Raw genomic sequence first — 14,685 nt, 5'->3', positions numbered from 1 at the left:
TCTATCTCTCTCTCTCTCCCTCTCTCTCTCACCCTCTCTATCTATCTATCTCTCTCTCTCTCCCTCTCTCTCTCACCCTCTCTATTTATCTCTCTCTCTCTCCCCTCTCTCTCACCCTCTCTATCTATCTCTCTCTCTCTCCCTCTCTCTCTCACCCTCTCTATCTCTCTCTCCCTCTCTCTCACCCTCTCTATCTATCTATCTCTCTCTCTCTCTCTCCCTCTCTCTCTCACCCTCTCTATTTATCTCTCTCTCTCTCTCCCCCTCTCTCTCACCCTCTCTATCTATCTCTCTCTCTCTCTCTCTCCCTCTCTCTCTCACCCTCTCTATCTCTCTCTCTCCCTCTCTCTCTCACCCTCTCTATCTATCTATCTCTCTCTCTCTCCCTCTCTCTCACCCTCTCTATTTCTCTCTCTCTCTCTCTCTCCCCCTCTCTCTCACCCTCTCTATCTATCTCTCTCTCTCTCTCTCTCCCTCTCTCTCTCACCCTCTCTATCTCTCTCTCTCCCTCTCTCTCTCACCCTCTCTATCTATCTATCTCTCTCTCTCTCCCTCTCTCTCTCACCCTCTCTATTTATCTCTCTCTCTCTCTCCCCCTCTCTCTCACCCTCTCTATCTATCTCTCTCTCTCTCTCTCTCCCTCTCTCTCTCACCCTCTCTATCTCTCTCTCTCTCCCTCTCTCTCACCCTCTCTATCTATCTCTCTCTCTCTCTCTCCCTCTCTCTCACCCTCTCCATCTCTCTCTCTCTCCCTCTCACCCTCTCTATCTATCTATCTCTCTCTCTCTCTCTCTCACCCTCTCTATCTCTCTCTCTCCCTCTCTCTCACCCTCTCTATCTATCTCTCTCTCTCCCTCTCTCTCTCACCCTCTCTATCTCTCTCTCTCTCCCTCTCTCTCACCCTCTCTATCTATCTATCTCTCTCTCTCCCTCTCTCTATCACCCTCTCTATTTCTCTCTCTCTCTCTCTCTCCCCCTCTCTCTCACCCTCTCTATCTATCTATCTCTCTCTCTCTCCCTCTCTCTATCACCCTCTCTATTTCTCTCTCTCTCTCTCTCCCCCTCTCTCTCACCCTCTCTATCTATCTATCTATCTCTCTCTCTCTCTCTCTCTCTCAGCACCCCCCCCCCCCCCCCCCCAGATGGGGTCCAGGTGCTGTACAGCTGAATTCAGTTGAAGGAGGGAGAGGGAGGGAGAGGGAGGGGGAGGGAGAGAGGGGAGAGAGAGGTGTGTGTGTGAGGGAGGAAAGTGGGATGATACCACAAGACAAAGGGTAAAGAATAAGGGGTTTGGGGGGTGGGGGCTGTGTGGGCAGGAATGAGGAACAGGGGGCTCAACAATAATATAGAAATTGCTCTAGGAGCTCTCCAGGTGCTTGTGGGCATCCCGTTGTCCACCCGCCCAACCCACCTAATTAATCAACGGCTGTGTCCGTGGCAACCAACCAAGCGACCAACCGAACACCAGTCCTCGCTGGTGCACTTACTCACCCTCACTCGTATCTCTCCTCTCTCTCTCTCTCTCTCTCTCTCGCTGAGCGATAGTTCTGCACTCTCCTGCTATCTCTCCTGTTCTGTCCTTCCCTGACTAAATGAGAAAGAGCGAGAGACAAAGATAGTATGGAGAGAAAGAGAGAGAGGGAGAGAGAAAGAGAGGCAAATCTATGAATCCATACGAGCCGAATGAGAGTACAATTAGAACTGGTTGGGACAGCGAGCGAGCGAGAGAGAGAGATAGATGGAGGGACAGAAAGAGATATGTACGGAGAGAGGGAGAGAGATGGAAAGAAATAGAGAAAGAGAGCGAGATAGATAGATGGAGAGAGAGAGTGGGAGAGGCGAGGGAGTGTTTTTTCTTCAATGATTTATCACCCAACACAGACGCTTCTCCTTGGCTGGGGAGAGATAGATCACGAGTCACTTGATGTTGGATCAATCTTCAACGCTCCGTAAATGTTCCGCGGGCCGGCCCTCAGTCACTTTCTATTTTTGATATGTGGCCCACGCACCTAATTTAACATTATCAATTATCTGTGCCTTCACCGCCAGATGAGTTATAGGCACACACCCACCTCCCCCTACCTCATTTTGAGCAATTCATATTTTACTTCACACAGAGAGGGGAACAACCATCACTTGTGAATAGCACAAAGTCACTTGGATTATTTATTATTTAAATGCTGGCAACATGACAAATAATATTTGAATGATTCATATGCATCTTAAAACTCCTAATACCTAATTACACTGTTATGTGAATCTATATATCCATATATATATTTGTTTATATACATATATGTATATATATACATATATATTTGTCATACATCAGCCCATAGCATAGACAGTGAATGTATAACGTTGGGATGATGGACCGACGCGCGTAGGCGGGGGTCTTAAAGCCAAGTGGCACGCACACAATGTCACAGTCAAGGTCAAGTTTAACATACAGCCTCATTCATCAGGCATCACACTGCGCCGTTGAAGATTCAATGCATCTCCATCAGCTCTAATCCATATGTTGCCTGGATTCAGACGAGGCTTCCCGCAGTGTCTATAGGCTCTCCCCCACCCACCCACTGTCGCTGTGGTAATGGTATGGGAAGGGATGGAAATATGGGCATTTGAGGCGGAAACAGTGGGACGACTGTATGAGTGACAGGGGTGTGATGCCCCCAGCTGTGTGTCACGCTAAGCTGTTTTCTTTGAGGAGGCTGCTTTGTGGGATCAGTACAGGAATCAGCTCCGGTGGCACGGGGGACACATGAGGACGTGGGGTGAAAGAGCTCCAAGATGTTCCGAGCTTTGATGAGAAGACTAGATCCGCTGTGGTCTAGGTGAGAGGTTGGCGGGAGGGGCTCGGGGTTTTGGTTGGTTGGCTGGTAACCTGGTCGGCACGTGGCAAGCACACACGCACCCATGAATAAAAGGGGTTGGTACTTGGTGAGTGCATGCATGTGAGTGTGTGTGTTTGTGTTTGTGTGTGTGTGTGTATGTGTGTGTTTGTGTGTGTGTGCCTGTTTGTGTGTGTGTGTGTGTGTGTGTGTGTGTGTAGGTATTTGGCTGTGCTGTCATCCATCATGTGCTGGAGCCCCAGTATAGACAGCCGTGTGTGTTTGGCTTTCTCGCTCACCCTAATTAGGCATCAATCACCTGGCCTGCCAGGGAGCACACCTCCTGACCGCGGTGCAGGCTCCGGCTTGCCGCCTCCGCATGCTGGCTGTGCACGTGCACCTGTGGACGTGCACACAAACGCATGAACACGCCTGAAACTTGAAGGGAAGAAAGTTGTCGGATTGTAGCTAGCACACACTGAGATTGGTATGCAAGTACATGAACTAACTACACACCTACACACAAACGTGCGCGAACCGGGAAAGTGGGAAAGTAATTGAATGCGAGACACTCACACACACATGCTCAAGCACACATGCACAAAGATGACGACACATGCAGAAAGATGACGACACATGCACAATGATGAAGACACATGCACAAAGATGACGACACATGCACAATGATGAAGACACATGCACAAAGATGGCTTATGGGCCCGGTGTCAAACGGGGGAGTTAGTGGAAGTCCCGCTTGCAGGGCGGTGCGAGAATACTTTTTAGCAAGTCTACATTTCTTGAGTTTCACCCAATAATCGTTTAATTATGCACGCTCTAATTGATGTTTAACGAAAGAACAGAGAGAATACTCCCCCCCACCACCGTTTGTAGCAATTCATATTTCATTTCACACAGAAACTTTAAGCTCACTATCCCTTTCGAAAATCAAGACGGTTGATTATTTATCAATTAAAATAATTGACTCAAAACTAAGTTCCTATATATTTAAAGATATATATATATATATATTTAAATGTATATATGTTTATATTCATTTATATTCATCGTGTTGAATCACTGTGAGGTATACTATTTAATATTTTTCGGGTTTCACCCATTTTTTTTAAATGATATGCATTCACTGTAATTTACGTCTAATGAAAGAAAAAACCGAATAATAGTCATGAGGGCTAACATTATAAAGTATAATGTTATTAGGTTATAACAATACCTTGTGAGACATTATAATTGTGCAAAATGTGCTGTACTCCGGAGAGCAAAACAAAATCAGAGTACAAAAAATAGTTTTAAAAATATTGAAACGTTGTTCATAAGAACATTCACACGTGCATGTTTGTGTTATTCAGCAGGCGCGTACGTGTGTTTGTACGTGTGTGTGTTTGCGCGTCCTGAAAAACAACGGCAGCTGTAATTTATCCAGAGCTACAGAAAGGTGGATCATACAAGAATGAGGAGGTGAGGAGGAGGAGAGTGGGAGACGGCAGGAGGAAGGAGGAGGTGGGCAGGGAGCAGAGCATTGGAAAGAAAAAGGCGAGGGAATCTTTTTCTTTTTTTGAATTCTCAAGACGAGTTTTCACCAAACCCCAGGAGACATAATGAAGCGGTGTGGATCCTCCTTATGCCTTATGTCCCTTCCTCTCCTCCCCTCCCCATGGCACACCTGCTAAGCAGCATCCAGGGTTTGACTTGACATTGAGAGCTATGCATGGGCTTTTGTCCTTTGTCTATGCATTATAAATATATAAATATATATATATATATAAAGTGATTGTTCGGGCACTCCATTACTTGTGTATACCCGACACACCCCTCTCGCTCTCATTCCTACTGTGCTTTCCATTGTAAGTAGATGGCACTTGGGGCTACAAGTTATACTGCAAAAGATTTGGGCAATGTTGCATGAATTACTTGACAGATGGCTAGGTGTTTCATTTTGATTTTAGGCCATGGCCCGGCCCAAACTGTCCTCTGCCACGATTATCGCCAGCGTAGCGAGGAGCCACTCTGAAGAACCCATTATACATGATCTGCCAAATACTGAAATCCCCACATGGCCACATCCAATAGAGAGAGAGGAGGACGCCTTCTTCTCTTGTTTGGCACCCACTGAAACACTAGCTTTTCCATTACGCATCACAGAATTAAAGGGAAGGGTAATAGAAAGTTATAGAATTAAAGAAACAACAAAAGAGGGGAAGTAAAGTAACCAAACTGCCAACATAGAAAAATTGGGAAAAACAAAGAAACAAAGAAAGATTGGACGAAAATGGACTTCTAACTAACATTACGTCACGTAGCTCAAGCATATATCGGAGCAGGAGTTCAGAAGGAGTACGCCTAACTGTTTATGATTTGCTTTGTTGAGTTGTGAACAAGTCAAGATGTTAACGGCTTTGCTAGACATCTGCAATGCATTTCAGCCAAAGCTCTGAGCGTCCAAACCCAAAAGGCCTGTCTTTCTATGTTACATTCTCATCCTTCTCCTTCTCTGTGTATCAATCCTCCTCTCCTCCTGCAAACCTGTATCACTCTGTGTGCAACTTCATCTTTATTCTCTCTCTTTTTACTGCTCCTATCACTGCTCATGCCATCCCTGCATATATCAGCATCTCCCACTATCGCTGTCCTGCCGACAAATGTTAACCACATGTGTATTGTTATTGTGTGTGTGTATATGTGTGTGATTGTGTGTTTGTGTTTCTGAGTGTGTTTCTAGAGCGAGATTTGAGATGGACAGACACAGAGAGGGAAAGAGAGAGAGAGAGGGAGAGAGAGAGAGAGAGAGAGAGAGAGAGAGAGAGAGAGAGAGAGAGAGACACACCTATAAACCCCCAGTTCCTTAATAAAGTCATTGGGTGGGAGCACTATTAGCAGATTACCCCAACCTCCTCCACCACTGCCACCACCCTGGCCCAGAGCAGGCCAGCCATGTGCAGGAGCTAGATAACCTTGTGTTTTGTAATTTAATATCAACACGTCTCTCCCCCTCTCTTTTCTCTTTCCAGGCTTTAACCTCTTACACACACAGACACACACACACACACACACACACACACACACACACACACACACACACACACACACACACACACACAAACACTCACTGGTTCTTGCAATCCTGTTTCTGAGAGAGAGAGGGAGAGAGAGAGAGAGAGAGAGAGAGAGAGGTATAGTGAGGGAGACTGTGAGAGATATATAAAGAGAGGGGAGATGGAGAAAGAGAGTGAGAGAGACAGAGAGAGGAAGGAAGAGAGCGGGAGAGAGAGGATTACACAATAGTGAATTCCTGAAGATCCCCCTTCGTCCCGTCGTGAAGTGTGGCAAATCACCTTCTCGTCTGCGGCAGCACTGGGAAAAATACATAAACAGGCTTATAGCACAGATTCCATCTGATTTAATGCAGCGAATTTAGCCTTGGTGAAACATCAAAGAGCTCCCCCCATCCCCCAACCCCCATCTTTTAAAATGGAAGCTCCCTAGAAGGACTAATGTCACCCCCCCACTATCCACCGCCCCTCCAGCTTCTCTTTCTCCTCCAGGGCTTTTGTAAGGCTTACCATTTACCACATATCAGAGCAATATGAAAGCGCAGAACGCATTCTGTCACACAGGGGGTTTTAAGCGGGGGGGGGGGGGGGGAATGAGTGTGAAGCTCTTAAAGGGAAGCGGCTTGTGGAATCAAAATCCCACGCTCCTCCTCTCCCGCTCCTGCAGGATGAATCAGAGGCCAGGGCTCGCCTAGTATCTCACTCACTGCACCGGCCGTCTGTCTGCCAGCCTGCCCGTCTGTGCGTCTTCAAGGCTGTCCGTCCGTCTGCCCGTCTGTCCGCCTGTCTGTCTGTCCATCTGTCTGCTCGTCTTAATTAAAGCGATTCGAGGTGGGGAACCAGTCCGGCTGCCGCTCAAAGACGCTCTGTCTCTCTCAAACCTCTCTGTCTTTCATTTTCTCTCTACATTGCTCTCTCTCTATACATCTTTTTCTCTATCTATCTAGCCATCTCTCTCCCTCCCTCTGTCCCTCCCCCTCTATAGGCCCCGCCCCCCATCCTCTCTCTCCTCTCTTTCTGTCTCTCTACCTCCCCCCAGTCCTCTTCTAAGCCTATCCCTACGTGGCTGGGTCCTGGGGGCTACTTTACTAATAACCTCCTGCTTATCGCCGCTCGCCGCGCCTCCTGCCCGTGATCAAGGAGCCAATTAATGGAGCGGTGAAAGGTGAGGCATTCAAATAATGGAGACAGCTGTTTTTCTCTGTTTGAGAAGAATCCATTTTGTATTGTTATCTGCTCGGAGCAGCAAGACCCCCATATCCCGCTCATTCCATCCCATTCCATAACCCCCCCCCCCCCCCACATCCGACCAAAGCTTAATTCAAGGCACACAGTTCTGCTTCTGCCTGGCTTGATAAGACGACGGAGAAAGAGTGAGAGAGGGACATTCGTACAGAGATAGAGGGAGAGAGAGAGAGAGAGAGAGAGAGAGATAGAAGGAGGGAGGGAAAGAGAGAGAGAGAGAGAGAGGGAGGGAGGGAGGGAAAGAGAGAGAGAGAGAGAGAGAGAGAGAGAGGGAGGGAGGGAAAGAGAGAGAGAGAGTCTCCAGCACTGACCAACTCGCTCCTCTTTGCTTCCCTCTTTGTCTTCAGTTTCTCTTCACTTTCCTTGTTTGGTGAGGGATAATAAAAAGGTATCATATTATATATTCCATAGAAGATCCCGGTAGGAATTAAAGGCAAACCTTGTATTGATAAAAGATTAATAGTTTCTGTATGGAGGATTGTGGAATGAAGCATAATTGTAATAAACAACTCAGTGGACCCAACTGAATGTTCTCATGTGTTCAGCTGATGTGTGGGGGTAATGTGACGTCTGGCCTGCAGGGGGAGTATGGGCAGGTTGGGAGCGCACGGGATTGGGCCCGGAGGATTGGACCTGATGGCGAGCAGGTGTCTGCACTCAGGCCAATCAGGGAGGGTGTACTTATGTGCCTGCTTTGTGTTGTAGTAGGGGAAGGAAAAACCCGGAGCATGGACCCCTGAGATCCCGAATGAGGGAAACCCACCCGAAGCCAGAGAGACATTGTTGGAACGGACCCCTTTTCGTTGTCCTTAGAGTTTTTGTGTTATCGTTTAAAAAACAATAAAAGCGATCTCCCGCTTAGGGACGACACCTCTGCCTACTCGCCTTTCTGTGGACCCATTTGCAAGGATGTACGACACTTATTAGACGATTTTTCTGCATTGTCCTAATAAAACAAGGGTTTCAGGCAAGGGATTATCTTTGGATTCAGCTTTGGAGGGTACAAAGTGTGCCTAACAACTTGCAGATGATCTGTAACCTTTATTTTTATCATTACTTTCCACACATTCCTACCAATTACTTGTATTAAGTATTATTTATTGACCGCAGGAATTCTCAAACTTGAGGTCACGACCCAAAAGGTTTGGGTTTTAAATAAAGGTTATAGGTTTTAGGTTTAGGGTTTGTTTTAGGTTGATATAGGTGTATGGGTAATGTATAAATAAATATGGACTTTGAGTAAAAAGAGGAACAAAGAAATACACACATATTCCATTTATCATCGATCTATAACATCTTACAACAGCAGGGAATATCATTATAGTGTGCCTTGGCTTCAGAGGGAATTAGATCAATATTCTACAGCCATGTTAGCCTAATGCCGGTACCCACTGGACTGGAGAGAGAGAGAGAGAGAGAGAGAGAGAGAGAGAGAGAGAGAGAGAGAGAGAGTCATTAAGTCACAGAGCAAAAACTGATCAAAAGGCTGTAGTGACTTGAGAGATGTTAGAATTGTATTACATTTATTCCAAGGCAGCGTTAATAGTTTGATCTTTATCAGATTCTAAATAAAATAGAAAGTAAATACTGCGGTAGACTTAAAGTGTCATACTGGCCCCTAGACTATCAAGTCAGTAGTAGGTTTGTTATTTTACTTAATTTTATATAGATAGTTCTTTAATTTTATATGACGAGTTCTTATTAAGGTAACAGATTACTTTTATTGATAAAAATAACTGATTTCTAAAAACTAATTTGGGATTCTATTTTCGGTCTCACCACCAAGAGTCCAGACTCAATCAGGGGGAATCACTCCTCACAGCGGATCTCCTGGTTCTCCATCTCACAAAGAAGAAATTACAATGGGGTCTAATTAACAAAGCCATTACTGTGCACAAATAAATTAACAAACTAGTGTCTCCTCATTGGAACTCTGTAGAGAACCTTACCTCACACTTTTCTGCCAGCCTTTATTTTAGCGTCATAAATTATAAATACATTTAAAGGTAACACTTTACAATAAGCAGCTTCAATCAAAGCATCTTCAAATAAAGCTGTTTCATTTGAAGATGCTAACATTTGAAGCTGCTCAATTACATTTTAAGTTCTATTTAAGCTTCAAATTATGATGATTCTATTGCAGGACGCTTAAATATATTATGTTTATATACTTTTTTTTTTAAAGGTTCACATTTTCTTTTAGTTTAACCATGTATCCCATAAGAGCAAAGCACATCATAAGCAATCTCAAACAACGATTTAAGCTGTTTCTTACTTCTTTGGCAGCTTGGTTTTAAGCTGTGGCGTAACTTATGAGAACCTATTGGGAATCAAGGTCTCCCGTAGCAGGAGTAAGTTACAGATGAAACTAAACGTCTTACATCCTCACCACCAAGAGTTAAGACTTCAGATGGTGAGGATCTCATGTCCCTGCTGATTTTCTGACTTTGGTGCATTCACCAAATCTATTGATAAACTTTATTCTGCTGAGAACAGATCCTCTTTCTCCTTGTCTGTGGCACATGAGCTTTAAAGTTTATTAAATGAATAGCAATAAAGCAGCTTAAGATGCATTATTGCTGCTTAAAACAGGGTTCCCCTTTAGGGTTATGTTTCAGGGTTGATTTAGATTCCTAAACTCAGGGTTAGGTATAAGGGGTTTGCTTTTTGGCTTTAGAAAATTGACTCAGTACTCTAGGTAGCAATCAGGAGCAATCTCCATTTGCTCTCTTTGGCTGCACCTTGTTAAAAATAAAACAGTATACTGCTACGCACACAAGGGTGTTGAAAAGAGTCTGTTGCATTAGCTCTGCCATACCCACTCTGGGGCAACAACCACTGCTGGCTAATGGAAAACGCGTCACTAACTGAGTTACAACATTCATAATACTGAAATGCAAGGGCTATGAGTGGGCCATATGCTCAATCTCCTAATTTACCTAATTTGTTGAAAGAAAGTGACTCGAAAGACATGTTTGAATTAAAATCTTTGGAGATCTTCGAGATGGGGATCTTTGAGATTGCCTCATTAAAAATGAAGTGTAGGCCTACTTAGTTTTCAATCCAAAAATTAATTTCATTAAATACTTGTATTAATTATAGTTTTGTTTTTAATTTAAAACACTGTTGAGCCCCTACAAATAAGCATGTGTCTGCCACTTAATATGAAAGGTTCTTTACTAGCATTAGTTGTATAATATGTAAGGAATAATGTATAGAACGCCGGTCATTATCGAGAAAATAAGCCCAGACAGGGCGAACCGGACACCTGCTCGAAGCAGAGGTGTTTAGCTTCGCTCTGAAGGGGCTTATTTTCGATAATGATCAGCGTTCTATACATTAATCCGCTCATTACACGGCTACTTGCTGAAACGAAAAAATAACTTGACATACCATTCATAGTGTTGATCAACAGATAAATAGTTTGCAAAAGACGTCGACGTTGCTTAAAAACCGAAAACGCTGGGGTTGATAACTTACCGGGCTACTTGCGGAGTGATACGAAAGACGTGAATCAAAGGCAAAAAATCCACTTTCCTTGACTGCGGTCAATATATGCTCAGCAACGGTCAGTTTTTAAAACACAATTGACTGCCAGAAGTCGGTAAGGCCCATTCAAGTGATTGGAGCATTCTACAGCATTAAGAAGAGCCGGACAATATTTACAATATTTTCTAAATGTTAGAAAATCGCGCAACTACTGAAAAAAAAGTGGTCTAAGTAGTTGATGTCTATCAAGCGAATATAATCAAAACTCTAGCCCAGCTTCATGCTTCCAGGTATCTATAGCGACATGGATCTTTGTGATCCTTGCATAAGGATCAGATGTTTAATTTGTGCTAAGTGTGTTTGCAAAGCAAACACTTGTTTGTTGTAAATTTTGGAAAAACATCATCTGTGTATTTAACAAAAAATTGCTTTCTCAGGAGATAACTCAAATTCCATGTAATAAAAGAAAAACATGAGTCTCCAGTCTCCAAGGCAGGTATTAACATATTTATTACACCGTAAAGAGAACAATACCAGAATTATACTGCAAAGATTCACAGACCAACAGACCATAGTTTACAGCCCCCCCAAAAAAATCAAAATAAATTTGTAAGTAAAAGAAAAAGGGAAAGAAAATTTCAACAAGAAACCACAGCTCTGACATATCCCTCAGGAAATGCTGTCAAGGAGACCTCGACGCTGGCCGTTGTCTCCCTGTTTCAATTAAGTATTGCACAACAACTTCAAATCATTAAATCATTTGAGTTTCCATTTTTTTGACCCTCCTAAAAACAAACTTCTTCTCTAGAGGGCCCTCCCCCACCCCAAAAGCTGTTCTACCCCCACAACCCAGTTGGACGCTAGGCTCCACTGTTTGCTGTTAAACACTGTCCATCCAAACTCCCAAAAGACCGGGAAGTTGAATACCCACTGCCAAACCCGTTCCCTCACCAATTGTGAAAAACAGGCATGCTTAAATTCATAGCCTTTTTAAATAATTTTCTTTACAAGCATTGTCTTTTTAAAAGCCTTCCCCCACTTTGAATCACTTCAGCAATAAGTGAAAAAGCATTGGTTCAGTGCGTGTCTTCACAAACAGAGAGAAGAGTGAGAGAAAAATAAGAAAGGGTGAAGGGGTTTAAAAATTAAATGAGTGAAAGAATTTAAAAAAGATTTCTCATTCGTGACCCTTTTTTCGACGGGACTGAATTTGAATTTGACAGCTCTTCTCTTCAAATTAGCACATATGTTAATTTGTTTTTAAACAATTCAAAACGTTGATGTATCTCAGAAACGCCACAGGCATAAAAGAACATAACACAAGTATTTTTTTATTAAAATTTTTATCTTTTTTTTTGTGTAACATTTTTGTTCCCTTCTGTTTGTATCTATCAATGAGGTCTGCATTGTTACCAAGTAGTGATATGGTTTTGCAGCTGTATGAGCTTGACTTTGGATATTGTTTTATTTTTATTCTTTTTAATTTTTTTATTTTTCCTGTTCTCTTGTGCCCATTTGGTTTCGACTAGACCAGTATCAGCGTGGCGACTGCTCTTATCGTGCTGTAAGAGGTAGACTTGAGACTTGTTTGCCACCGAGGAATTGGCAGCAAAACACACACATAAAGGAGGGAAGAAAAATAAAAACTGTTTATCATCTCCAAGAATTATCGAGGAATAACGCTTGTCATCTGTTCGTTTTTTTGTTGTTTGTTTTTCTGTTGATAAGCCAGATTTTAGCCCTGATGAACGAAAAACGTACGTTATTTGTTGGTATATCTTCGAATACACTGATGTGAAAGACAGCTTGGCTATCTCGTCACAGCTTCTGAGAAGTATGGTGTAAAACACCCTTTTTTGGATTTGGTAACCCTTTTTAAAAAAACAAGCAGGTGTTCGTTTGGTGGATTTAGACAACAAGGGAGAGTTGAGGAAGAGAGGAGATTGTGGGTCATTAAATAAATGCCCAGAACCTTTAATGGCCTCCCATTGTTCCTTGAGGTCAGAATTCAGTGACACGCTTCTGTATAGCACCGAGGTGAGAAAAGGAGCTGTTTTTGTGTCAGGTTGAAGTGCTCTCTCACTGTCAACAAAAAAGGTTTGTTGGATTTAGCATTGGTAGGCTTAAAAAAAGGTTTGTTAGGATAGGCTTATAAAGTGGAAATGTTTGCATCCCCACACTAAAAAGAAAAATTAAAGAAAAAACATATAGAATGAAGCTGTCCCATATTCCCATATTTTGGGATGACAGACTTCACTGCTTGAAAGCTTAAATTAATTTATGATTTATAATTTAACTCAATGGGTATGTCTCAGAAATAATTAGTGTATAAGTGGTAGTGGTCATTATTGCTCCAGTTCAAATTTAACCTTTGCTGCAAAACTTTCCCATAATGCTTTCATCGACACAAATCCAGAACATTTTCAGATATTGTTTAAGTAAGAAAGTGTAACTAATGGTGATTTTTTTTCTTTCTCTTAATGAATAAAGCCACACGTTAACATTATGGAAATAAATAACAAACAGTCAGAGTGAATTTACCTCTTTTGTACATAATCTAAGTCAGGATTTTGGTCCTTGTTGTCGGTCTTTGGCTGTCTTCTGTGGTAATTGTATTTTTTTTTATCTCTTCTGCTTTTATTGTTTGTAACTTGGTGCAATGTTAAAGCTGTCAATCAGATATACACCTTGGAATTTGGAAAGCAATGTTTTTAAGTTGTTTCTATTTTTCTGTTGTTTTTGTGTGGTTTTGTGTTTTTCTAAAAAATAACATATATTTAACCAACGATCATAATGTGCATGCACTGTCAGTTACTCGAAAACAAAAGAAAGAAGCTACGACAGCTTTCATTAGCATGTTGAGAGAAATATGTTTTACAATTACTAAATTTTGTGATTTTACATTTACCCAACTTTACAAAAAAAAAAAAATCACAGATCAGATACACCAGCACTATGTACAAAAAATTGGTCTGTGGAAAATGGCTCTATAACAACAAAACAATTGTGCTAAAAACAAAAGAAGCATGCTGAAATGTCCTCTGTGACAGTGCAAATACATTGATGTACGTCCCTTGTACAAACATTTAGGTTAGCATTCCGCGTGAAACATGCTAGCTTCTCAGAAAAGATATGGGCTGGACTCAAGTAGCAGCTCTGAGATATAGCTTGTCTTTTCTTGAAAAAAATGGGAGAAGGGGAGGATAAAACATGGACACCAAGAGATCCACCACCTATACACAGAATAGAAAATAACTCTTTTTATCTCTTTTCACACTAGCTTGAGAAAGATAGAAGGGTTGAGAAAGAGAGAGGGATAAGGGAAGTTCTTGTGACGAGGTCGGGTGCTATTCCTCGTCACAAATATCCAACACAGATACAGGAAATAACCATTTTGCCACACCATGGGACAAAAGTGTTCCACACCATGACATCTACAGTGGAAAATAGGAAGAAGCAGATGAAGAACAACAACAAAAATCATCTGTTTCCAGAGCATGGGTTTGGGAAGTGACAGGAACATTAGAGGAAAGACATCCTGTTGTTTGACCACAGCAGTTCTGCTTTCCTACTGATGTGAGGAACTGAACTTCTCGAGTTGTCCCGGCAAAATTTGCACAATTGAAACCTGTCCTCGGTACATCCATACACATTGTTGTGTGTTGCTTATTCAAGAAATAGTTCATTTTTACACTGTTCCAAGGAGACAGCTTTGTGTTTCCCGGCCCACTGACCTGGATATTATTCGAAGTCAGAGGGAATAACATTGGGGCAAACATCTGGATTTCCTCGCAATATGCTGCACATCTGCCTTTCCTTGGCAGGTCTCGCTGGGTAAGAGATCCAGTCCAACCCTTGTGTCTTTCTTTCTGTATGTCTGTCCGGCATACTTTGTTTGGCAGGTTATTTTTAGTTTTAATACCTTTCTTTACATACAATGTCAGTCGCTAAAAGATTAGCTACGCTAGCTAGTCAAAAGTCCTTGGTATATTGTTTGGTAAAGTGTCTTCTTGAGGTCAACATGTTTCATGTCCCAGGTTTAGGAGAGA

This window comes from Pollachius pollachius (genome assembly GCF_949987615.1).
Source record: "Pollachius pollachius genome assembly, chromosome: 13".
Taxonomy (NCBI): Eukaryota; Metazoa; Chordata; class Actinopteri; order Gadiformes; family Gadidae; genus Pollachius; species Pollachius pollachius.
Note: the sequence above shows the minus strand (reverse complement) of the source record.